This window comes from Scyliorhinus torazame, chromosome 6, assembly GCF_047496885.1.
Source record: "Scyliorhinus torazame isolate Kashiwa2021f chromosome 6, sScyTor2.1, whole genome shotgun sequence".
Taxonomy (NCBI): domain Eukaryota; kingdom Metazoa; phylum Chordata; class Chondrichthyes; order Carcharhiniformes; family Scyliorhinidae; genus Scyliorhinus; species Scyliorhinus torazame.
The window spans coordinates 303,904,153-303,929,312 of record NC_092712.1 but is presented as its reverse complement, the minus strand read 5'-3'; the positions used below and the strand labels follow the sequence as shown (position 1 = coordinate 303,929,312).

The window sequence follows — 25,160 nt, the reverse complement described above, 5'->3', positions numbered from 1 at the left end:
TGGCCAATCCACCTTTACTGCAAACCTTTGGGTTGTGGGGGTGAGACTCACACAGACATAGGGAGAATGTGCAAACTCCACACAGACAGTAACCCGGGACCGGCATCGAACCCGGGTCCTTGGCGCCGTGAGACAGCAGCGCTCACACTGCACCATTGTGCCGCCCACAACAATAAATATAAGTGTCGAAGCAGGCTGGAGTGGGGAGAACAACAATTTATGGAGGGGTGATCTCCTTTGGTGAGCCCAAAAGCTACTAAACCTACAGGTCAGCATTCAGTCATAAGATATGAAAATACTACTTCCTTTTTTGAATGTGTGGCCAAAATGTTCTGCCTGAAAGTCTTCTCGTGTTGAGAAGAAAACCGTGGACATTGTGTGGAGAGAACAGAAGTTGTTGATAGCATAAGAAAGCACACTGTGCATCTAATTTCTACACCCGCAAAGAGATGGAGAAGGTAAATCTCTCTTTAATATGTAAATTATCACTTTTAAAAAAAATATATATTTTATTAAAGTTTTCAAACACAATTTTTCCACCTTACAAATCAATCAAAAAAAAAGATAACACAATAACTTTTTATTTTAAATAATATTTTATTGAAAATTTTTGGTCAACCAACACAGTACATTGTGCATCCTTTACACAACATTATAACAATACAGATAATAATGACCTTTTTTATTTAAACAAGAACAAAAGAAAACAACAACAAATAAATAAATATTAAATAACAAAAATAAAAACTAGCCCTAATTGGCAACTGCCTTGTCTCAGGCCACCCCCCCCCCCCCCCCCCCCCACCCCCCACCCCCCAAGTTCTGGGCTGCTGCTGCTGCCTTCTTTGTTCTCCCCTATCTATCTTTCCGCAAGATATTCGACGAACGGTTGCCACCGCCTTGTAAACCCTTGAGCCGACCCCCTTAGGACGAACTTAATCCGCTCTAACTTTATGAACCCCGCCATATCATTTATCCAGGTCTCCACCCCCGGGGGCTTGGCTTCTTTCCACATTAGCAATATTCTGCGCCGGGCTACTAGGGACGCAAAGGCCAAAACATCGGCCTCTTTCGCCTCCTGCACTCCCGGCTCTTGTGCAACCCCAAATATAGCCAACCCCCAGCTTGGTTCGACCTGGACTCCTACTACTTTCGAAAGCACCTTTGTCACCCCCATCCAAAACCCCTGTAGTGCCGGGCATGACCAAAACATATGGGTATGATTCGCTGGGCTTCTCGAGCACCTCGCACACCTATCCTCCACCCCAAAAAATTTACTGAGCCGTGTTCCAGTCATATGTGCCCTGTGTAATACCTTAAACTGAATCAGGCTTAGCCTGGCGCACGAGGACGACGAGTTTACCCTGTTTAGGGCATCTGCCCACATCCCCTCCTCAATCTCCTCCCCTAGCTCTTCTTCCCATTTCCCTTTTAGTTCGTCCATCATAGTCTCCCCTTCGTCTCTCAATTCCCTATATATATCCGACACCTTACCGTCCCCCACCCATTTCTTTGAGATGACTCTGTCCTGCACCTCTTGTGTCGGGAGCTGCGGGAATTCCCTCACCTGCTGCCTCGCAAAAGCCCTCAATTGCATGTACCTGAATGCATTCCCTTGGGGCAACCCATATTTCTCGGTCAGCGCTCCCAGACTCGCAAACTTCCCATCCACAAATAGATCTTTCAATTGCGTTATACCTGCTCTTTGCCACATTCCATATCCCCCATCCATTCCCCCCGGGGCAAACCTATGGTTGTTTCTTATCGGGGACCCCCCCAGTGCTCCGGTCTTTCCCCTATGTCGTCTCCACTGTCCCCAAATCTTCAGTGTAGCTACCACCACCGGACTCGTGGTATAGTTCCTTGGTGAGAACGGCAATGGGGCTGTCACCATAGCCTGCAGGCTGGTCCCCCTACAGGACGCCCTCTCTAATCTCTTCCACGCCGCTCCTTCCTCCTCTCCCATCCACTTACTCACCATTGAAATATTAGCGGCCCAATAATACTCACTTAGGCTCGGTAGTGCCAGCCCCCCCCTATCCCTACTACGCTGTAAGAATCCCTTCCTCACTCTCGGAGTCTTCCCGGCCCAAACAAAACCCATAATACTCTTTTCTATCCTTTTGAAAAAAGCCTTCGTGATCACCACCGGGAGACACTGAAACACAAAAAGGAATCTCGGGAGGACCACCATCTTAACTGCCTGCACCCTCCCTGCCATTGACAATGCTACCATGTCCCATCTCTTGAAATCTTCCTCCATCTGTTCCACCAACCGCGTCAAATTTAGCCTGTGCAATGTGCCCCAATTCTTAGCTATCTGGATCCCCAGGTAACGAAAGTCTCTTGTTACCTTCCTCAACGGTAGGTCTTCTATTTCTCTACTCTGCTCCCCTGGATGCACCACAAACAGCTCACTCTTTCCCATGTTCAATTTATACCCTGAAAAATCCCCAAACTCCCCAAGTATCCGCATTATTTCTGGCATCCCCTCCGCTGGATCCGCCACATATAGTAGCAGATCATCCGCATATAAAGATACCCGGTGTTCTTCTCCTCCCCTAAGTATTCCCCTCCATCCCTTGGAACCTCTCAGCGCTATCGCCAGGGGCTCAATCGCCAGTGCAAACAGTAATGGGGACAGAGGACATCCCTGCCTTGTCCCTCTGTGGAGCCGAAAATATGCCGATCCCCGTCCATTCGTGACCACACTCGCCACTGGGGCCCTATACAACAGCTGCACCCATCTAACATACCCCTCTCCGAACCCAAATCTCCTCAACACCTCCCACAGATAATCCCACTCCACTCTATCAAATGCTTTCTCGGCATCCATCGCCACTACTATCTCCGTTTCACCCTCTGGTGGGGCCATCATCATTACGCCTAACAACCTCCGTATGTTCGTGTTCAGCTGTCTCCCCTTCACAAACCCAGTTTGGTCTTCATGAACCACCCCCGGGACACATTCCTCTATTCTCATTGCCATTACCTTGGCCAAGACCTTGGCATCTACATTGAGGAGGGAGATTGGTCTGTAGGACCCGCATTGTAGCGGATCCTTTTCCTTCTTTAAAAGAAGCGATATCGTTGCTTCTGACATAGTCGGGGGCAGTTGTCCCCTTTCCTTTGCCTCGTTGAAGGTCCTCGTCAGTAGCGGGGCGAGCAAGTCCAAATATTTTCTGTAAAATTCAACTGGGAATCCGTCCGGTCCCGGGGCCTTTCCCGTCTGCATGTTCCTAATTCCTTTCACCACTTCTTCTACCGTGATCTGTGCTCCCAATCCCATCCTTTCCTGCTCTTCCACCTTGGGAATTTCCAGCCGATCCAAAAACTCCATCATTCTCTCCCTCCCATCCGGGGGTTGAGCTTCATACAATTTTTTATAAAATGTCTTGAACACTTCATTCACTCTCTCCGCTCCCCGCTCCGTCTCTCCATCTTCGTCTCTCACCCCCCCTATTTCCCTCGCTGCTCCCCTTTTCCTCAATTGGTGTGCCAGCAATCTGCTCGCCTTCTCTCCATATTCATACTGTACACCCTGCGCCTTCCTCCATTGTGCCTCTGCAGTGCCTGTGGTCAGCAAGTCAAATTCCACATGCAGCCTTTGCCTTTCCCTATACAGTCCCTCCTCCGGTGCTTCCGCATACTGTCTGTCCACCCTCAAAAGTTCTTGCAACAACCGCTCCCGTTCCTTACTCTCCTGCTTCCCTTTATGTGTCCTTATTGATATCAGCTCCCCCCTAACCACCGCCTTCAACGCCTCCCAGACCACTCCCACCTGAACCTCCCCATTGTCATTGAGTTCCAAGTACTTTTCAATGCATCCCCTCACCCTTAAGCACACCCCCTCATCCGCCATTAGTCCCATATCCATTCTCCAGGGTGGACGCCCTCTTGTTTCCTCCCCTATCTCCAAGTCTACCCAGTGTGGGGCATGATCCGAAATGGCTATAGCCGTATATTCCGTTCCCCTCACCCTCGGGATCAATGCCCTACCCAACACAAAAAAGTCTATGCGTGAATAGACTTTATGGACATAGGAGAAAAACGAGAACTCCTTACTCCTAGGTCTACTGAATCTCCACGGGTCCACCCCTCCCATCTGCTCCATAAAATCCTTAAGCACCTTGGCTGCTGCCGGCCTCCTACCAGTCCTGGACTTCGACCTATCCAGCCTTGGTTCCAACACCGTGTTAAAGTCTCCCCCCATTATCAGCTTTCCGGTCTCTAGGTCTGGGATGCGTCCTAGCATTCGCCTCATAAAATTGGCATCGTCCCAATTCGGGGCATACACGTTTACCAACACCACCATCTCTCCCTGTAATTTGCCACTCACCATCACGTATCTGCCCCCGTTATCCGCCACTATAGTCTTTGCCTCGAACATTACCCGCTTCCCCACTAATATAGCCACCCCCCTGTTTTTCGCATCCAGCCCCGAATGGAACACCTGCCCTACCCATCCTTTGCGCAACCTAACCTGATCTATCAGTTTCAGGTGCGTTTCCTGTAACATGACCACATCTGCTTTAAGTTTCTTAAGGTGTGCGAGTACTCGTGCCCTCTTTATCGGCCCGTTAAGTCCCCTCACGTTCCACGTGATCAGCCGAGTTGGGGGGCTTCCCCCCCCCCCCCCCTTGCCGGTTAGCCATCATCTTTTTCCAGCTTCTCGCCCAGTTCCCACGCGGCTGTATTTCTCCCAGACGGTGCCCCCCCGCCCATCCTTTCCCGCACCCACTCCCCCCTTTCCCCAGCAGCAGCAACCCAGTAATTCCCCCCTCCCCCCCCCCCCGCTAGACCCCCCGCTAGCGTAATTACTCCCCCCATGTTGCTCCCAGAAGTCAGCAAACTCTGGCTGACCTCGGCTTCCCCCCGTGATCACGGCTCGCCCCGTGCGGTGCCCCCTCCTTCCTGCTTCTCTATTCCCGCCATAATTATCATAGCGCGGGAACCAAGCCCGCGCCTCTCCCTCGGCCCCGCCTCCCATGGCCAACGCCCCATCTCCTCTCCCTCCCCACCTCCCCCCATCACCACCTGTGGGAGAAAGAAAAGTTACCATACCTCAGGATTAATCATACAATACAATCCCTCTTCGCCCCCCCCCCCCCACTCGTCCCACCACTTTGTCCAAACGTTCATTTTCGTAGTCCAATCATTCCAATTTTTCTTCTACAATAAAAGTCCACGCTTCATCCGCCGTCTCAAAGTAGTGGTGCCTCCCTTGATATGTGACCCACAGTCTTGCCGGTTGCAGCATTCCAAACTTTATCTTTTTTTTGTGAAGTACCGCTTTGGCCCGATTAAAGCTCGCCCTCCTTCTCGCCACCTCCGCACTCCAATCTTGATAGACGCGGATCACCGCGTTCTCCCATTTACTACACCGAGTTTTCTTCGCCCATCTAAGGACCATTTCTCTATCCTTAAAACGGAGAAATCTCACCACTATGGCTCTGGGAGCTTCTCCTGCTCTCGGTCCTCGCACCATAACTCGGTATGCTCCCTCCACCTCCAACGGACCCGTCGGGGCCTCCACTCCCATTAACGAGTGCAGCATCGTGCTCACATATGCCCCGACGTCCGCCCCCTCCACACCTTCAGGAAGGCCAAGAATCCTCAAGTTGTTCCTCCTTGCGTTATTTTCCAGTGCCTCCAACCTCTCCACAGATCGTTTCTGGTGTGCCTCCTGTATCTCCGACTTCACCACCAGGCCCTGTATATCGTTTTCATTCTCAGCTGCTTTCGCCTTCACGACCCGAAGCTCCTGCTCCTGGGTCTTTTGTTCCTCTTTCAGCCCTTCAATCGCCTGTAATATCGGGGCCAACAACTCTTTCTTCATTTCCTTTTTTATCTCCTCCACGCAGCGTTTCAAAAACTCTTGTTGTTCAGGGCCCCATATGAAACTGCCACCTTCCGACGCCATCTTGGTTTCTGCTTGCCTTCCTTGCCGTTGTTCCAAAGGATCCGCTGCAATCCGGCCACTTTCCTCTCCTTTTTCCATCCGTGTCCAGGGGGAACACCCTTCTGGTTTACCGCACGGTGTTTTCAGCCGTTAAAATTGCCGTTGGGGCTCCTATCAAGAGCCCAAAAGTCCGTTTCACAGGGAGCTGCCGAAACGTGCGACTCAGCTGGTCATCGCCGCACCCGGAAGTCGATAACACAATAACTAATAGATAACATTTAAATAAAATAGTGAACTAACAAAGTAACAAAAATTAGTGCTCCCCCCCCCAACCAGAACAAAACAGGTTGCCCCCCCCACTCCCTCTGGGCTGCTGCTGCTGACGATCTATTTTCCCTTAACGTTCCACGAGATAGTCAAGGAACGGTTGCCACCACCTGGAGAACCCCTGAACCGATCCTCTCAGCGCAAACTTCATCCGTTCCCGTTTTATGAACCCTGCCATATCGTTTGTCCAGGCCTCCATGCCGGGGGGTTTTGTTTCCTTCCACATGAGTAAGATCCTTCGCCGGGCTACCAGGGACGCAAAGGCCAGAATATCGGCCTCTTTCGCCTCCTGCACCCCCGGCTCATCCGCTACCCCAAATATAGCTAACCCCCAACCTGGCTTGACCCGGACCGTCACCACCTTTGAAATCACTCTTGCCACTCCCCTCCAGTACTCCTCCAGTGCCGGACAAGACCAAAACATAGGTGTGTGGTTCGCCGGGCTTCCCATGCACCTCCCGCACCTGTCCTCCACCCCGAAGAACCTGCTCAGCCTCGCTCCCGTCATGTGTGCTCTGTGTAGAACCTTGAATTGTATCAGGCTAAGCCTGGCACACGAGGAAGAGGAATTTACCCTACTTAGGGCATCAGCCCACAGACCCTCCTCAATCTCCTCTCCCAGCTCCTCTTCCCATTTTCCCTTCAGCTCCTCTACCAGCGCCTCCCCCTCGTCTCTCATCTCCTGATATATTTCGGACACTTTGCCCTCCCCGACCCATACCCCCGAAATCACTCTATCCTGGATCCCCTGTGTCGGGATCAGCGGAAATTCCCTCACCTGTTGCCTCGTAAACGCCCTCACTTGCATGTATCTAAAGATATTCCCCGGGGGCAACTCATACTTTTCCTCCAGCGCTCCCAGGCTTGCGAATGTCCCGTCAATAAACAAATCTCTCAATCTCCTAATTCCTGCCCGATGCCAGCTCTGGAACCCTCCGTCCAATATTCCTGGGACAAACCTATGGTTGTTCCTGATCGGGGACCACACCGAGGCACCCGTCACACCCCTATGTCGCCTCCATTGCCCCCAGATCCTTAAGGTTGCCGCCACCACTGGGTTCGTGGTATACCTTTTCGGGGAGAGTGGTAGCGGCGCCGTCACCAGCGCCTTTAGGCTCGTTCCTTTACAGGACGCCATCTCCAGCCTCTTCCACGCCGCCCCCTCTCCCTCACTCATCCACTTGCGAACCATCGCCACGTTGGCGGCCCAGTAATAATCGTCCAGATTTGGCAACGCCAGACCCCTTCTGTCCCTGCTGCGCTGCAGGAACCCCCTCCTTACCCTTGGGGTCTTCCCTGCCCACACGAAACTCATAACACTCCTACCTATTTTCTTAAAAAAGGCCTTAGTGATCAAAATGGGGAGGCATTGAAACACAAAAAGAAACCTTGGGAGGACCATCATCTTGACCGCCTGCACTCTGCCCGCCAATGAGAGCGGCAGCATATCCCACCTCTTGAAATCCTTTTCCATCTGCTCCACCAGCCGCATCAGATTGAGTTTGTGTAAAGTTCCCCAGCTCCTGGCTACCTGAATCCCCAAATATCGGAAGCTCCTTTCCGCTCTCCTTAGCGGCAGGCCGTCTATCCCTCTTCCCTGATCTTCGGGGTGTACTACGAAAACCTCACTCTTCCCCATATTAAGCCCATATCCCGAAAAATCTCCAAACTCCCTCAATATCTGCATAACCTCTGTCATCCCCTCCACCGGATCCGCCACATACAGCAGTAGGTCATCTGCGTAGAACGACACTCGGTGTTCCTCTCCCCCTCTAACCACCCCTCTCCATTTCCTAGAGTCTCTCAACGCTATGGCCAGTGGTTCAATTGCCAGCAACAGTAATGGGGACAGAGGGCACCCCTGCCTTGTTCCCCTGTGTAACCAAAAATACTCCGATCTCTGCCGATTTGTGACTACACTTGCCACTGGGGCCCCATAGAGGAGTTTAACCCAACTGACAAACCCCTCCTCGAACTTAAACCTCCTCAGCACCTCCCATAAATACTCCCACTCTACCCTGTCGAATGCCTTCTCTGCATCCATCGCTGCCACTATCTCTGCCTCCCCTCAACTGGGGGCATCATTATCACCCCCAAAAGCCATCGCACGTTAACATTCAGTTGTCTCCCCTTTACAAACCCTGTCTGGTCTTCATGCACCACCCCCGGGACACAATCCTCGATCCTCATCGCCAGCACTTTTGCCAGCAACTTGGCATCCACATTCAGGAGCGAGATAGGCCTATATGACCCGCATTGCAGCGGATCTTTACCTCGCTTCAGGATTAGTGATATCGTCGCCTCCGACATTGTCGGGGGTAGAGTCCCCCCTTCTCTGGCCTCGTTAAAGGTTCTTGCCAACAGCGGGGCCAACAAGTCCATGTACTTCCTCTAAAATTCCACCGGGAACCCGTCTGGTCCCCGGCGTTCCCTGCCTGCATGTTCCCCAGCCCTTTAGTCACCTCGTCCACCCCGATTGGCGCCTCCAGACCTGCCATCTCCTGCTCCTCCACCTTCGGGAACCTTGGTTGGTCCAAAAACTGTTGCATCCCCTCTTTTCCCTCCGGGGGTTGGGACCTATATAGCCTCTCATAAAAGGTCTTAAACACCTCATTTACCTTCCCTGCACTCCGCACCGTAGTTTCCGTTTCATCCCTAACTCCCCCTATTTCCCTCGCCGCTATCCTCTTACGAAGCCGGTGGGCCAGCAGCCGACTCACCTTTTCCCCATATTCGTATCTCATCCCCTGTGCCTTCCTCCACTGTGCCTCTGCCTTCCCTGTGGTCAGCAGGTCAAACTCCGTCTGAAGTCTTCGCCTCTCCCTATATAGTCCTTCGTCCGGGGCCTCCGCATATCTTTTGTCCACACTCAAAATCTCCCCCACTAATCTCTCCCTTTCTTTGCCCTCTTTTTTCTCCTTGTAAGCCCTAATGGAGATCAACTCTCCCCTAACCACCGCTTTCAGCGCTTCCCATGCTACCCCCACCTGGACCTCCCCAACATTGTTGGCCTCCAGGTACCTTGCAATACATCCCCGCACCCTTCCACAGACTCCCTCATCCGCCAATAGTCCCACATCCAGTCGCCACAGTGGGCGCTGTTCCCTCTCCTCTCCTAGTTCCAGATCCACCCAGTGCGGGGCATGATCTGAAACGGCTATGGCCGAGTACTCCGTTCTTTCCACCCTTGAAATCAGTGCCCTACTCAAAACAAAAAAGTCTATCCGGGAGTAAGCCTTTTGAACATGGGAGAAAAAGGAAAACTCTTTGGCCAACGGCCTAGCAAATCTCCACGGATCCACTCCCCCCATTTGCTCCATAAACCCCCTGAGCACCTTGGCCGCTGCTGGCCTTCTTCTGGTCCTGGATCTAGACCGATCTAACCCTGGATCCAGCACAGTATTGAAATCCCCCCCCATTACCAGGCTTCCTACCTCCAGGTCCGGGATACGTCCCAGCATCCGCTTCATAAATCCCGCATCGTCCCAGTTCGGGGCATATACATTTACCAGCACGACCTCCATTCCCTGCAATCTACCACTCACCATCACATATCTGCCACCGTTGTCCACTACTAAATTCCTAGCCTCGACCGACACCCGTTTCCCCACCAATATAGCCACCCCTCTATTTTTCGCGTCCAGCCCTGAGTGAAACACCTGTCCCACCCATCCTTTCCTTAACCTAACCTGATCCGGCACCTTCAGATGCGTCTCCCGAAGCATGACCACATCTGCCTTCAGTCCTATTAAGTGCGCGGACACTCGGGCCCTCTTAATCGGCCCATTTAGGCCTCTCACATTCCACGTGATCAGCCGGATTGGGGGGCTGCCCGGCCCCCCACCGACTAGCCATCACCTACTCTAGGCCTATCCCACGTCCAAGTCCCCCGGGCGGCGCACTCCCGTCCCGACCACCTCTTCCCTTGCCAGCTCCCTCTCGATCCCAGCAGCAGCAACCCAGTTATGCCCCCCCCCCCCCCGCTAGATCCCCATCTAGCATGGTTACTCCCCCCATAATGCTTCCAAAAGTCAGCTGACTCCAACTGACCCCGGCTTCCCCCGCTCTCTCATTGACCCCCCCCCCCCCCCCCCGTGTGTGGAGCTCTCATCCTCCTTGCGCCCATCTTCCCGCCATCATCTCCCTAGCGCAGGAAAAAACCCGCGCTTTCCTAGATCAGCCCCGCCCCCTATGGCGCAGCTCCCCCTACAGACCCGTTCCCATTCCCCAACCTCCACCTATGTCCCTTTTTCCACCAGCGCCCACATTTCTCAGTGTCCCCCCGTCAAAGAAAACAGGGATTCTTCTCTTCCCTTTCCCCTCCCCATCTATCGTCCCGATATGGTGAACCTCCCATTCCACAATTTACATTTCTGTACATCAACATCGTCATCTCCCCCACAGCATCAGTCCCTCAGTTCTGGTCCAATTTCTCTTTTTGGATGAAGGTCCATGCCTCTTCCGACGTTTCAAAATAGTAGTGTCTATCTTGGTACGTGACCCACAATTGCGCCGGCTACAGCATCGCAAACTTTACTTTCAGCTTGTGAAGCGCCGCCTTGGCCTGATTAAAACTCGCTCTCCTTCTCGCCACCTCCGCGCTCCAGTCCTGATATACTCGTATCACCGCATTCTCCCACCTGCTACTCCGTACCTTCTTGGCCCAGCTCAAAACAGCCTCTCTGTCGGTGAAGCGGTGAAATCCCACCACAATCGCCCTTGGTGGTTCTCCATCCTTTGGTCTCCTCGCAAGGACCCGGTGAGCCCCTTCCACCTCCAGGGGGCCCGAGGGGGCCTCAGCTCCCATTAGCGAATGGAGCAAGGTGCTCACATAAGCCCCAACGTCAGCTCCCTCCACTCCCTCGGGGAGACCCAGAATCCGGAGGTTCTTTTTCCTCGATCTGTTCTCCAGGACTTCGAGTCTTTCGATACACCTCTTGTGTAGCGCCTCATGCGTCTCCATTTTTACCGCTAGGCCCAGAATCTCATCCTCGTTCTCAGCTGCCTTTTGTTTCACCCCACGGAGCTCTATCGCCTGGGCCTTTTGCGTTTCTTTTAGCCCTTCGATTGCCAACAACATCGGCGCCAGCACCTCCTTCTTTAATTCCTCCACACACCATCTAAGGAATTCCTGCTGATCCGGCCCCCATGTCGTCTGGTCTCCATCCGTCGCCATCTTGCTTCTTCTTTCTCTTCTCTGCCGCTGCTCCAGAGGATCCTTCGCAATCTGGCCACTACCACCGATCTTTTCCATACACACATAGGGGGGACTCCTTTCTTCGTCACCCCACACTGGGTTTGGTCCGAAAAAAATTCCCGTTGGGGCTCCCAGAAAGAGCCCAAAAGTCCGTTAGAGCGGGAGCTGCCGAAACATGCGGCTTAGCAGTGCATCGCCGCAACCGGAAGTCATTATCACTTTTATTTTGATGACAGGCTTATTTGTTCTGCTTTCCTAGATGTATTATTGAAGTAAATGCATGTGACATCGTAGTTTCAATAATGGGATTGTAAATACCCGACATAAGATTTAGAATTAATGGTTTAATTTCCACCCCAGTCCGGACTAATTGCAAATGTTCTATTTCCAGATAGCTGTCGCCAAGTTTCCAGCCAATAACACTGACAGCAATTTTAACCTTGCCATGCTTGACCCTTCACTGTTTGCAACACCCTGTGAGAAATCAGGCATCAGAAACTTTGGGAGTATTTTTATGCCCTGTTTTTATTCAGTCATTTTCGTGGCAGGGCTGCTGGGGAATTCTTTGGCCATTGTGACATTTGTTTATTATGATGTTATGGGCCAGTGTTTAGAGAACCCCAAAGTGTATCATGGAGTTCACCTGACCCACAACTTTTAATAATTTGTGGAATGGGGAGCAGACAGCCCACTCTACAGGTGTGGTACAGCCGAAAAGGAAAGTAATTTTTAAAGCAAAACTATGTTTATTCTATGAATTCAAGTTAAGCTTTTTTAAAACATACAGTGAACATCTCAGCAACCATTAATTCAAATACAACCCCCAAAGAATACAACACAAAGTAATCCTTTAGGCTTTCCTTTTAACATCCACATGACTTAAAACACCTTTTACCAGAAGCACATCAGGTTAAAGTCACTACTGTTATTAGTTTTAATCACCAGGATCGATTTAGTCTTTAGATTACAAAGAGAGATTCATACACCTTCTGGCTGTGATGCAGCAATCCAGCTCTGAAAACGAATCTAAAACACACCCTGCAGCAAACAGTCTCAAACGAAAGTAAAAAGCTGACGGACAGCCCAGCTCCACCCACTCTCTGACATCACTGCAGTAGTAAACACCCATTTCTTAAAGGTACTCTCACTACAGATATTTATATACATACTGTAGCGCACAAAGACTCCGTGAGACGAATAGAGTGAAGTCGATGAGGCTTTATTAAGCGTGTCTGTTCCCCCGCAGCTCAATAGTAAACTGGCCTGCGGGGGAGGACTCCGGCTTCTTATACTCCGCCTTCAGGGCGGAGCTAGAGGTCAACGGCCAACCAGGACCCGGGATCTGTCAGCCAATGACATTAGGGCTTCCAGTCCCACATGACCCCCAATACATACTACCACATTCACCCCTTGTCAAAAATGAACCCTGCGGGGTGATGCTTCGTATGGTGGTAAGGGTTTACAGGGCTGGTCCTGGGAGGAAAAAAAACATTCACATGGCAATACAGTATTGTACAATTTTGTCCTGTTTCAACTATTTACAGAGGTTATAGGGAGAAAAGCAAAACGTTCTTGTGAAAAGTCCATATTTCGATTTAGATCGACGCCACGAGTCGGTCGGGCGGTCTGGTCGTCCGTGTCGATCGCCTCGGCCCCGGTGGTGGTGGTGGTGCTTGTACCGGTGTTGTCGTCTCCGGGAGCCTTACGGTTTCCGCTTGGGCTTTATTCTTGGTCGGGCCTGAGGGGAGGGGAACCGATCCTCCTGGGAAGGGGGCGGTCGCGGGGTGCGGCGGTGGCAGGAAGGGGGGGGGTTGGGTGAATGGTGTCGGGGGGGTGTGTGTGTTGCCGGCGGGCGCCAGATCCCGCAGGGAGACCGTGTCCTGTCGGCCGTCGGGGTACTCCACGTAAGCGTACTGCGGGTTCGCGTGGAGGAGGTGAACCCTTTCGACCAACGGGTCCGCCTTATGTGCCCGCACATGCTTTCGGAGCAAGATGGGTCCTGGGGCCGCCAGCCAGGTCGGCAGCGACGTTCCAGAGGAGGACCTCCTAGGGAAGACAAGGAGACGCTCATGAGGCGTTTGATTAGTGCTCGTACATAATAACGACCGGATGGAGTGGAGAGCGTCCGGGAGGACCTCCTGCCACCGTGAAACTGGGAGGTCCCTGGACCGTAGGGCCAGTAGGACGGCCTTCCAGACCGTGCCGTTCTCCCTCTCTACTTGCCCGTTCCCCCGGGGGTTGTAGCTGGTCGTCCTGCTAGAGGCTATGCCCTTACTGAGCAGGAACTGGCGCAGCTCGTCACTCATGAAAGAGGACCCCCTGTCGCTGTGGACGTATGCGGGGTAACCGAACAGTGTGAAGATGCTGTTCAGGGCTTTAATGACTGTGGCCGCGGTCATGTCAGAGCAGGGAATGGCAAAAGGGAAGCGGGAGTATTCGTCCACCACATTAAGAAAATATGCGTTGCGGTCGGTGGAGGGGAGGGGCCCTTTGAAATCGAGACTGAGGCGTTCAAAGGGGCGGGAAGCCTTAATCAGGTGCGCTCCATCTGGCCTGAAAAAATGCGGTTTGCATTCCGCACAGATGTGGCAGTCCCTTGTGACTGTACGGACTTCCTTTAAAGAGTATGGGAGATTGCAGGACTTGATGAAGTGGAAAAACCGAGTGACCCCCGGGTGGCAGAGGTCCTCGTGGAGGGTTTGGAGGCGGTTAATTTGTGCGTTGGCACATGTGCCGCGGGATAGGGCATCGGACGGCTCGTTCAGCTTTCCGGGACGATACAAAATCTCATAGTTGAAGGTGGAGAGCTCGATCCTCCACCTTAAGATCTTGTCGTTTTTGATTTTGCCCCGCTGTGCATTATCGAACATGAAGGCTACCGACCGTTGGTCAGTGAGGAGAGTGAATCTCCTGCCGGCCAGGTAATGCCTCCAATGTCGCACAGCTTCCACTATGGCTTGGGCTTCCTTTTCCACTGAGGAGTGGCGGATTTCTGAGGCGTGGAGGGTCCGGGAGAAAAAGGCCACGGGTCTGCCCGCTTGGTTAAGGGTGGCCGCTAGAGCTACGTTGGAGGCGTCGCTCTCCACCTGGAAGGGGAGGGACTCGTCGATGGCGCGCATCGTGGCCTTTGCGATATCCGCTTTGATGCGGCTGAAGGCCTGGCAAGCCTCTGCCGACAGAGGGAAGGTCGTGGTCTGTACTAGGGGGCGGGCCTTGTCTGCGTACTGGGGGACCCACTGGGCGTAGTATGAAAAGAACCTCAGGCAGCGTTTCAGGGCTTTTGAGCAGTGCGGGAGGGGAAATTCAATGAGGGCGCGCATACGTTTGGGGTCAGGGCCTATTATCCCATTGCGCACTACGTAGCCCAGAATGGCTAGCCGATTGGTGCTAAAAACGCACTTGTCCTCGTTGTACGTGAGGTTCAAGGCTTTGGCGGTCTGGAGGAATATTTGGAGGTTGGCGTCGTGGTCCTGCTGGTCGTGGCCGCAGATGGTTACATTGTCGAGATACGGTAACATGGCCCGCAACCCATGTTGATCAACCATTCGGTCCATCTCCCGTTGGAAGACCGAGACCCCGTTTGTGACGCCAAAAGGGACCCTTAGGAAATGGTATAATCGCCGGTCTGCCTCGAAGGCTGTGTACTTGCGGTCACTTGGGCGGATGGGGAGCTGATGGTAGGCGGACTTGAGGTCCACGGTGGAGAAGACTTTATATTGGGCAATCCGATTGACCATGTCGGATATGCGGGGGAGAGGGTACGCGTCTAGTTGTGTGTACCTGTTGATGGTCTGGCTATAGTCTATGACCATCCTTTGTTTCTCCCCTGTCTTCACTACTACCGCCTGTGCTCTCCAGGGACTATTGCTGGCCTGGATTATGCCTTCCTTTAGTAGCCGTTGGACTTCGGACAGAATGAAGGTCCGGTCCTGGGCACTGTACCGTCTGCTCCTAGTGGCGACGGGTTTGCAATCCGGGGTGAGGTTCGCAAACAAGGACGGGGGATGCACCTTGAGGGTTGCGAGGCCGCAGATAGTGAGTGGGGGTATTGGGCCGCCGAATTTGAACGTAAGGCTCTGTAGATTGCATTGGAAATCTAATACCAGCAAGGTGGGAGCACAGAGTTGGGGAAGGACGTTTAGTTTGTAGTTTTTGAACTCCCTCCCCTGCACCATTAGGGTAACTATGCAGAATCCTTGGATCTGTACGGAGTGGGATCCTGCAACTAGGGAAATCTTTTGTGCGCTGGGATAGGTGGTCAAGGAACAGCGTCTTACCGTGTCGGGGTGGATAAAGCTCTCCGTGTTCCCGGAGTCGACTAGGCATGGCGTCTCGTGGCCGTTTATTAGCACCGTTGTCATCGTCGTCTGGAGTGTCCGGGGCCGAGCTTGATCGAGCGTAATCGAAGCGAGGCGTGGTTGTAGTAGTGGAGTGGGGTCCGTTGTTGCCGTCCAAGATGGCGTCGGGGATGGACAAAATGGCCACCCCCATACATCGCACGTGGCTGGGGGGTCACAAGATGACGGCGGGGGTGGACAAAATGGCCGCCCCCATGCGTCGTACAGGTCTGGGGCGGTCCAAGATGGCGGCGCCCTTCCTCCCCTCGTGGTGGCCGGGACCCAAAATGGCGGCGCCTGCGGGTCGCACATGGGGCGCTGGGGGGGCTGGGGAGCGCTAGGACCGCGCGGAGCTCCCTCACCGGGGACAGCGGTGGTCGGGACCCAAGTTGGTGGCGCCGGCGGGTCAGACGTGGGGCGCGGGGTGGGGGCTAGGGGGGCGTTAGGGACGCGCAAAACTCCCTCTTCTCAGTGGAGAGTGGTGGCCGGGACCCAAAGCGGTAGCGCCGGCGGGTCATACATGGGGTGCGGGGAGGGGGATTGGGGAGCGTAAGCGTGGTGCAGGGCTCCCTGTTCTCCCGGGACCGCGGTGGTCGGGACCCAGAGCGGCTGCGCCTGCGGGTCGTACATGGCGTGCTGGGGGGGTTGGGGCGCGTAAACGGCTTGCAGGGCTCCCAGTTCTCCCGGGACAGCGGCGACCTCGCGGGACCGGCACACAACCGCGTAATGGCCCTTTTTCCCGCAGCTCTTGCAGATTGCTGAGCGGGCCGGGCAGCGCTGTCGGGGGTGTTTCGCCTGGCCGCAGAAATAACAGCGGGCGCCCCCGGTGCGACTCGGCGTTTGGACCGCGCAAGCCTGTGGGGTGTCCGGGGGGGGGGGGGGGGTGGGTTTGTCGCGACGGGTACGTACGGAGCCCAATGGGCTGCCGCCCGGTCGGGGCCGTAGGCGCGGGTATTACGCGCGGCCACGTCTAGGGAGGCTGCTAGGGCCCGGGCCTCTGAGAGTCCTAGCGACTCTCTTTCTAGAAGTCTTTGGCGGATTTGGGAGGAATTCATACCTGCCACAAAAGCATCGCGCATTAACATGTCCGTGTGTTCATTTGCGTTCACTGAAGGGCAGCTGCAGGCTCGTCCCAAAATCAGCAGCGCGGCGTAGAATTCGTCCATCGATTCTCCGGGACCTTGCCGTCTCGTCGCGAGCAGGTAGCGAGCGTAGATTTGGTTAACTGGGCGGACATAGAGACTTTTCAGTGCTGCGAACGCCGTCTGGAAATCCTCCGAGTCTTCGATGAGGGAGAAGATCTCCGTGCTCACCCTCGAGTGCAGGACCTGTAGTTTTGGGTCTTCTGTGACCCGGCCGGTGGTCGTTCTGAGGTCGGCCTCGAAGCAAGTCTGCCAGTGCTTGAAGGCTGCTGCCGTGTTCACTGCGTGGGGGCTGATCCTCAGGCATTCCGGAATGATCCTGAGCTCCATAGTCCTTTTTAGGCACGCTTAATAAATTGTAGCGCACAAAGACTCCGTGAGACGAATAGAGTGAAGTCGATGAGGCTTTATTAAGCGTGTCTGTTCCCCCGCAGCTCAATAGTAAACTGGCCTGCGGGGGAGGACTCCGGCTTCTTATACTCCGCCTTCAGGGCGGAGCTAGAGGTCAACGGCCAACCAGGACCCGGGATCTGTCAGCCAATGACATTAGGGCTTCCAGTCCCACATGACCCCCAATACATACTACCACACATACCCATTTATAAACACCCATTTCTTGAAGGTACTCCCACATGACAATTAGAAGCTGAAGACCATGACCGATGTCTACATGTGGAATCTGGCCACTGCTGACTTGCTCTTCCTCTGCACCTTGCCATCCTGGGCAGTCGATGCATTCACTGGATGGATTTTTGGAACTTTTGTGTTGACAATGGGGCATACACTGTCAACCTCTACAGCTGTGTGCTGATACTCACCTGTTTGAGTGTCAACAGGTACAAAGCCATTGTTCAAGCAACAAAAATGCTCAAGAGTAAAAGGAAAAGATGTAGCCATCTAGGATGGCCACGTCCCGATCACAAAATGGACACTTGCAAAGAATGCAGGGAAAATTGGACAATGCTAAGAAACAAGCAGGTGCAAGCTCCGTCTGTTGATTGGAACCTTAAACTCTCAGACAGGACAGAAACTACCAAACAATCGACATACTAATGAGCCATCTCCGGGGACAAAAGGGAAACATTTAGATACACAATGTTAAGGCAGACTCCCCGGCGCCAGAAGAAGCTAAGACAAAGCAGACTGACAGTCACCAGGACACGCCCAGCGATCAGGGAACCACCCCTCTATTGGAGGAAAATCGATACAGATGATTGGGAAAGACCTATTCAAGGCCTGGCCAAAAACGCGCAAAGCCCTTTTTAGTATAAAAGGTATCCTCCAAGGGAGAATCTTCCTCCTTTGGCTTTGGCTCTCATCGAAGAGAGACCTGCCGAGCAGCTGCACCAGACCAAGTAAGTCCCAAGTCAACGCACGCTACGAGATAGACGCTCCTATTTGCTACCCTGTAAACAGCTCAACCCAGCAGCCTCAGAACCGAGCAACGGCCATTGTTCCTCTGACTGAGTGGGCACCCGAAGCTAAGTACAGGCTTTAGTAATAGTGGTAGTTTAGTTTGTAGAGTTTATGCATGAGTAGATTTGACTGTGTGTAAATAAATGAGCATTGCTTTGGAACTTACTAACTGGTGTATCGAGTCATTGATCAGTATTCGGTTCTGAACCTTGTGGCGGTGTCGAAAGATAGCTGGCGACTCTTGAGCAAACGTGATTAAACAGAGCAAAATTAAGAGCCAACCAAAAGAGAGCAACAAGTAAGTTTGTTTGTGTAGGGGTTTGGATGATTGCAATCATTTTGACTCTTCCAAAATTCATATTCAGTGAAGCATATACTGGTATGTCCGATAAAACTATCTGTACTATGTTGTATCCTGTCAATTTTGACGGCATCAGCAAACTGATAGTGTATGTAGCTCAGATGACAGTGGGATTTCTGATACCCTTTGTAACCATGATCGTTTGTTGTTCAATCATTGCAAAAACTTTGCTCTGCGATAAGGGGTTTCAGAATCATAAATCCTTAAAGATTATTGTTGCAGTTGTAGTTGCATTCATGATATGTGAGCTGCCATTCAACATTGTCTTGTTGATGGAAACTGTACAGATCTTCAGTGAAGAAGTCGCTAGTTGTGAATATACCACAAATGAAGACTATGCAATTATTGTAACAGAGAGTATTGCATACATACACTGTTGTCTCAATCCTATTCTTTATGTATTTCTTGGAGTGAAATTTAGAAATAGTTTTCTGAAGATTTTAAAAGATACTGGATGTATCAGTCAAAAACAATTGGCTGGGTATCTGAAAACGGAGTCTGAGACATCACATCCAATATCGGGTATCTCTGAAGCAACAACTATGCATCCTTTAGAACGGAAACTGGGTGTACCAGGATCCATAATTGTAAATTTTAGGAAATAGTTATGGAATTCCACAAGGATTCTCCCAGTCCCCTCCCATGAATTGGAAGGACATTTACAGCTCTACCTAAGTGGCTCACTGAGCATGCATGTGCCTTGTTGGATTTATTAACTGTTTGGGGTCTTATAAGAAATCAACTAAGTACATACTGGGAAATAAAATGATTTTTAGAAATACCTAGTCTGCAAAGAGTATAATCAATGTTCTGGATAATGACTGAATTGTTGAACTCTTAAGGTCATGTCTGCAGGATGCTAGCATTGTTTCAAAGAATGTTCCATGCAAGCTTTACCTAAATAAACATCATATGGACATGCCATTTTGGATTGAAGACACATTTAACAAATCACAACAAACAAGTAACTATTGCAAGGCTAGTGGCTAGCCTTGAGAAATTTTGTGGGAAACTGGACTGTACCAGGGAAAATATGAATTAATCTTGAGTAAGTGATTAATTTTTAATTAACTAATCACCGGTTAATTGATTGATACATTTTTGAATGAATCAGGGAATCTCAGCTGAAAGTTAGAACCAATGAAAATGAACAAGGGATTAAACTATAGATGAGGATTTCCTTAAGAATAAAGTGGTATGGTTAATTTGTGTGCAGAATTCACGCTTTTCGGAATTCTTGAAGCACCTGTTAAATTGGATTCCATGCTGTATAGGTTGTTTTACTCATTGATCTTTAAACCACAATTGTGGATAGTGCTTGACACCACACCAATTAAGTACAAAATGTTTAATTAAGTACAAGTATGTAATCACACACATAAATAACTGGCAGGTGTGTTCAATATGAAGTGCACCACTGTTTGTAATCCTATTCTTTCTGTGTTTCTTGGTGTGAAGTTTGGATGCAGTTTGTATCAGCCAAAACTAATTGGCTGCAGTTATGAGATAATGACATGAGACATGACAGCCTGTTTTTGTGACGACCACGAAGAATCCAGCACGAGTTTGTAGAATCAAAATGAAATAACTATTTACAATTATAATATATATATTATATATAATATATATATATATATATATAAAACAGCAGTACCCGCTAGCTGGTTCCATATTGGCCAGCTCTATTTATGCAGGTGACTCTACTCATGAATTCTCCGCCCTCCTCATTGGGGGAAGCTCATACTCACTAAGGATTGTGGGATTTACATTAGTCCCCAGCCAATAATAATCTGGCAGGTTATAATATCCCTCCCCCCCAAAGTCCGAGGGATCCAACGAAGACCCTAGCGAAGGAGGGTGTTGGACTCGTTTTGCCGCAGGTCGGACACCACTTAAATGAGGCGTTGGACCGGGTGGCGTGTAACGAGAAGGCAAATGGCACTTCTGTGATGAACGGCGTAACGGTTGGACATCCACGGGGCGTGGGTTTGAGGACTCCCCCTCAGAGGCGTCCTGTGTCTCCATCTCGAAGTCGGAGTCCAAAACCTCCATCATCTCGGTGTCCATATCTCCACGCGGTACTGCAAAACCCGCGCAGGCATTGAGTGCGGCGCCAGAGGAAGATCGTGAGGATGAATCTCCAGTCTGCCTGATTTCTGCAGCTGTACAAGTGAGCTCTGTGGGCGGGGAAATCTGTTGAAGAGGCAGCCTTTTGGACCGAACGTGGTCTAAATGTTTGCGCTAGAGACAACCCTGGGCTTGCACATGGTAAGAGATCGGGCCCGTTCACCGGAAGATAACGCCAGGGACCCACTGGGCAGCACCAGCACAATTTCAAATGAACACCAAGTCACCAGGCACAAACTGCCGAATCGGCTAATGCCGAGAAAGGCCATGCCCTACCATTCTTGAGTGTGGCGAACTTTTGCGCCAATGTCTGGGAAAATCCTGCTAAGGTGGGTGCAGAGTCTCCAGTCATTAGGAGTTCCGTGGGAGCTACCCCAGTCACCACACGTGGAGTGGTCCTATAAGAAAACAAGAAAACGAGCCAGTCTCGTGTCCATAGGCCACGTTTCAACATCTGCACTGAGCGCTCCGCCAACCCATTGGAAGCCGGGTGGTAAGAAGTGGTGCGGATATGGCTTTTGCCGTTCATCTTCATGAACCTCGTAAACTCCTCACTTGTGAAAGGAGTGCCATTGTCCGTGACGAGCACCACTGGGAGGCCATTAGTGCTGAAAGACAAATGCATCTTCTCGATTGTTGCGCAGGACATTGTGCCTACCATCTTATCCACCTCTAGCCATTTAGATTGGGCATCAATTAATGAAAGGAACATGGATCCTTGAAAAGGGCTGGCGAAATCCGCATGCAAGCGCGGCCAATGCTGCCCTGGCCATTCCCAGTGATGTAGGGGCGCGGCCGACGGAAGCTTCTGATGCTCCTGACAAATGGAGCAGTTTTGGGCCACCTTCTCAATGACGGCGCGCGGCCTGACCACCAAACATAACTCCGGGCCAACATTTTCATTTTGGTCACAACCGGATGCCCATTGTGCAAGTCCTTTCGTATCAGCTCCTGTCCTTTTTCCGGGACGACCACACACGCCCCCCACAAGAGGATACCGTCTTCCAAGTTAAATTCTGACAGCTTGGAGGAAAATGCCTGCAACTCGCCTGGGAGCTGTCTATGCTGCCCACCATACAGGACTATGTGCCGAACTTATGACAGGACTGGCTCCATCTGGGTCCACTCACAGATCTGCGAAGGAGTCCATAAAATTTAGGGTTGCAACCACCTCACCTGTCGTGGGGGTCGACATGGGGCAGGTCGACAAAGGCAATCGGCTCAGTGCATCGGCATTCGCTATCTGGGTCCCTGATTTATGCTCTAGAGAATACTTGTAGGCAGCGAGCAGCAAAGCCCAGCACTGGATCCGTGCAGAAGCAATGGGTGGAATTGGCTTATCCTCTCGGAAAAGTCCCAGCAGAGGTTTATGAACAGCCACGATAGTGAAGTGATGGCCATAAACATATTCAGACCATAAGACATAGGAGAAGAAGTAAGGCCATTCGGCCCATCGAGTCCACTCGACCATTCAATCATGGCTGATTTCAACTCCATTTACCCCCTCTCTCGCCATAGCCCTTAATTCCTCGAGAAATCAAGAATTTATCAACTTCTGTCTTAAAGACACTCAATGTCCCGGCCTCCACCGCCCTCTGTGGCAATGAATTCCACAGACCCACCACTCTCTGGCTGAAGAAATTTCTCCTCATCTCTGTTCTAAAGTGACTCCCTTTTATTCTACGGCTGTGTCCCCGGGTCCTAGTCTCCCCTGCTAATGGAAACAACTTCCCTACGTCCACCCTATCTCAGCCATTCATTATCTTGTAAGTTTCTATTAGATCTCCCCTCAACTTCCATAACTCCAATGAATATAATCCCAGGATCCTCAGACGTTCATCATATGTTAGGCCTACCATTCCTGGGATCATCCGTGTGAATCTCCGCTGGACCCGCTCCAGTGCCAGTATGTCCTTCCTGAGGTGTGGGGCCCAAAATTGCTCACAGTATTCTAAATGGGGCCTAACTAATGCTTTATAAAGCTTCAGAAGTACATCCCTGCTTTTATATTCCAAGCCTCTTGAGATAAATGACAACATTGCATTTGCTTTCTTAATTACGGACTCAACCTGCAAGTTTCCCTTTTGAGAATCCTGGACTAGGACTCCCAAGTCCCAAGTCCCAAGTCCACCTTCTCTGCGATGGGGTGCAAACTTTTGCTCCACCTGATATTGGTGGAAACGTTTCACCACAAATCCCACCGCCAGGCCCTCCTTCTCGATCTGCATGTACTTCTTTTCCGCTGCAGTCAATGTGCGGGACGCGAGAGCTATCGGCCACTCGACCCCGTTCTCCATCTTGTGGGACAGGATGGCCCCAATAACATATGGGAATGCATCACACGTGATGAGCAAAGGCTTTTCGGGATCATAGTGTGCAGGTAACCCAGACAATGACAATTGCCATTTCGCCCGCCGGAAAGACGTTTCTTGCGGCTGACCCCAAACCCAGGTGTGATTCTTCTTCAACAGAAGGTGCAATGGGGCCAGCGTTGTTGCCAGATTGAGCAGGAACTTCCCATAATAGTTTATGAGGCTGAGAAAAGAACAAAGCTGTGAAGTGGGGCGGGGGCCTGTTGAATTGCGTGCACCTTCTCTGCGATGGGGTGCAAACTTTTGCTCCACCTGATAACCTGGGAACCTAGGTAGACTACTTCCTTCGCCTGAAAGACGCGCTTTGTACGACGTAAACTGACTCCAGCCTCTGAGAAGCGTCTAAGCACAGCCTCCAAATTTTCAAAATGGTCCTGCTCCGAAGTTCTCGTAATCAAAACGTCATCTAAGTAAACAGCAACACATGGTAAACCTCTCAAGATGCCCTCCATGACGCGTTGCAAGATCGCGCAGGCAGAGTATACTCGAAAGGGCAACCGTGTATATTCATACAGGCCCTTGTGTGTATTAATAGTTACATATGGCCAGCTCCAACTGTAGGTCGGTGTGACTCATATCTAATTTTGTGAACGAGAGTCCTCCTGCAAGCTTGGATTGAGATCCTCTATGCGGGGCATTGGATGTCGGTCAAGCCGGGAAGCCGTATTCACTGTAGGTTTATAGTCACCGTACAAGCGAACTGTGGCATCTGGCTTCATTACAGGTACAATTGGCACTGTCCAGTCGCCAAAACAGATGGGCCTGATAATACCCAAGGACTCCAAACGAGTGTGCTCCCTTCTACCTTCTCGAGCAAATGTAAGGCACCGGGCCCACCCTAGAAATAGCGCGGCCTGGCCCTGGGTTCAACCTGGATACAGGCTATGGCCCCTTTTATCTTCCCCAAACCGGGCTGGAATACATCTGGGTACCGTCCTAGTACCTCCGTTAACCCTCCAGAACCTGTTTGAAGGTTGTGCTGCCACTGCAGCCATAAATAATAAGAATAATCTTTATTGTCAAAAGTAGGCTTACATTGCAATGAAGTTACTATGAAAAGCCCCTGGTCGCCACATTCCGGCGCCTGTTCGGGTGCACAGAGGGAGAATTCAGAATGTCCAAATTACCTAACAGCACGTCTTTCGGGACTTGTGGGAGGAAACCGGAGATCCCAGAGGAAACCCACGCAGACATGGGGAGAATGTGCAGACTCCGCACAGACATGACCCAAGCCGGGAATCGAACCTGGGAGCCTGGCGCTGTGAAGCCACAGTGCTAATCAGTGTGCTACCGTGCTGACAACAATCCTACTCATGGATGGAACCCTGTCCTCTGGCACTTAAATGGTCAAAGTTTTGTCCAACTGGTTAGGTCATGCAGTGAAGTAATTTGAAAGAGAAATGAAACTGCTGCTGTTTTATCTATAGCCCTCTAAGCCACTACTGATGAGTGCAGGTGGAACAGTGCACTGAAAAGGCTGAAAACACGTTTCTTGGAAGTTCAGCTGCTAATATATCCATTTTACACTGGTTTGGATCAGGTTTAGGCTTGCAGTAACGAGTGTGTAAATAAGCTTATCTGTGAGTCTGCATGCACCTCCCTCAGTTAGCCACTGGTGGGCGCAATGATTTTCTTAATCACAGCAATTAGACCATAGTTTTAGCCTCAACCACAAACATTAATTCCACAGACTCACAAGTCTCTGTGTAAAAAGGTTTCTCCTGTTCTCTATCCTAAATCAAGATTTAATACTGTATCCATATCAGATTGATCTAGACATCCCAACTACTGGAAACAGTCTGCTTGTATCTACCCTCTCTCATTGGCCAGAATCCAATCAACCCCTTCCCTCTCCATGGGTGAGATGGTGGGCAGGCACCATGCCTGTTGCCTACCTGTTGTCACTGGTATTTTATCAGTGGTGGGGGATGCATTCGGCAGCCCACCCAACACCTTGGGCGAACTGAGGCCTCAAAGGC

At 51.3% G+C, this 25,160-nt stretch overlaps 1 protein-coding gene and 1 pseudogene across 3 annotated transcripts in view; one reads left to right on the top strand and one right to left on the bottom strand.

Annotated features, from left to right (window-relative positions):
• Positions 1-25,160, bottom strand: part of fyco1a (FYVE and coiled-coil domain autophagy adaptor 1a) — a 353,805-nt gene that overhangs the window by 137,800 nt on the left and 190,845 nt on the right. The gene's annotated exons all lie outside the window — the stretch shown is intronic.
• On the top strand, positions 315-19,287 carry LOC140425660 (C-X-C chemokine receptor type 6-like; annotated as a pseudogene).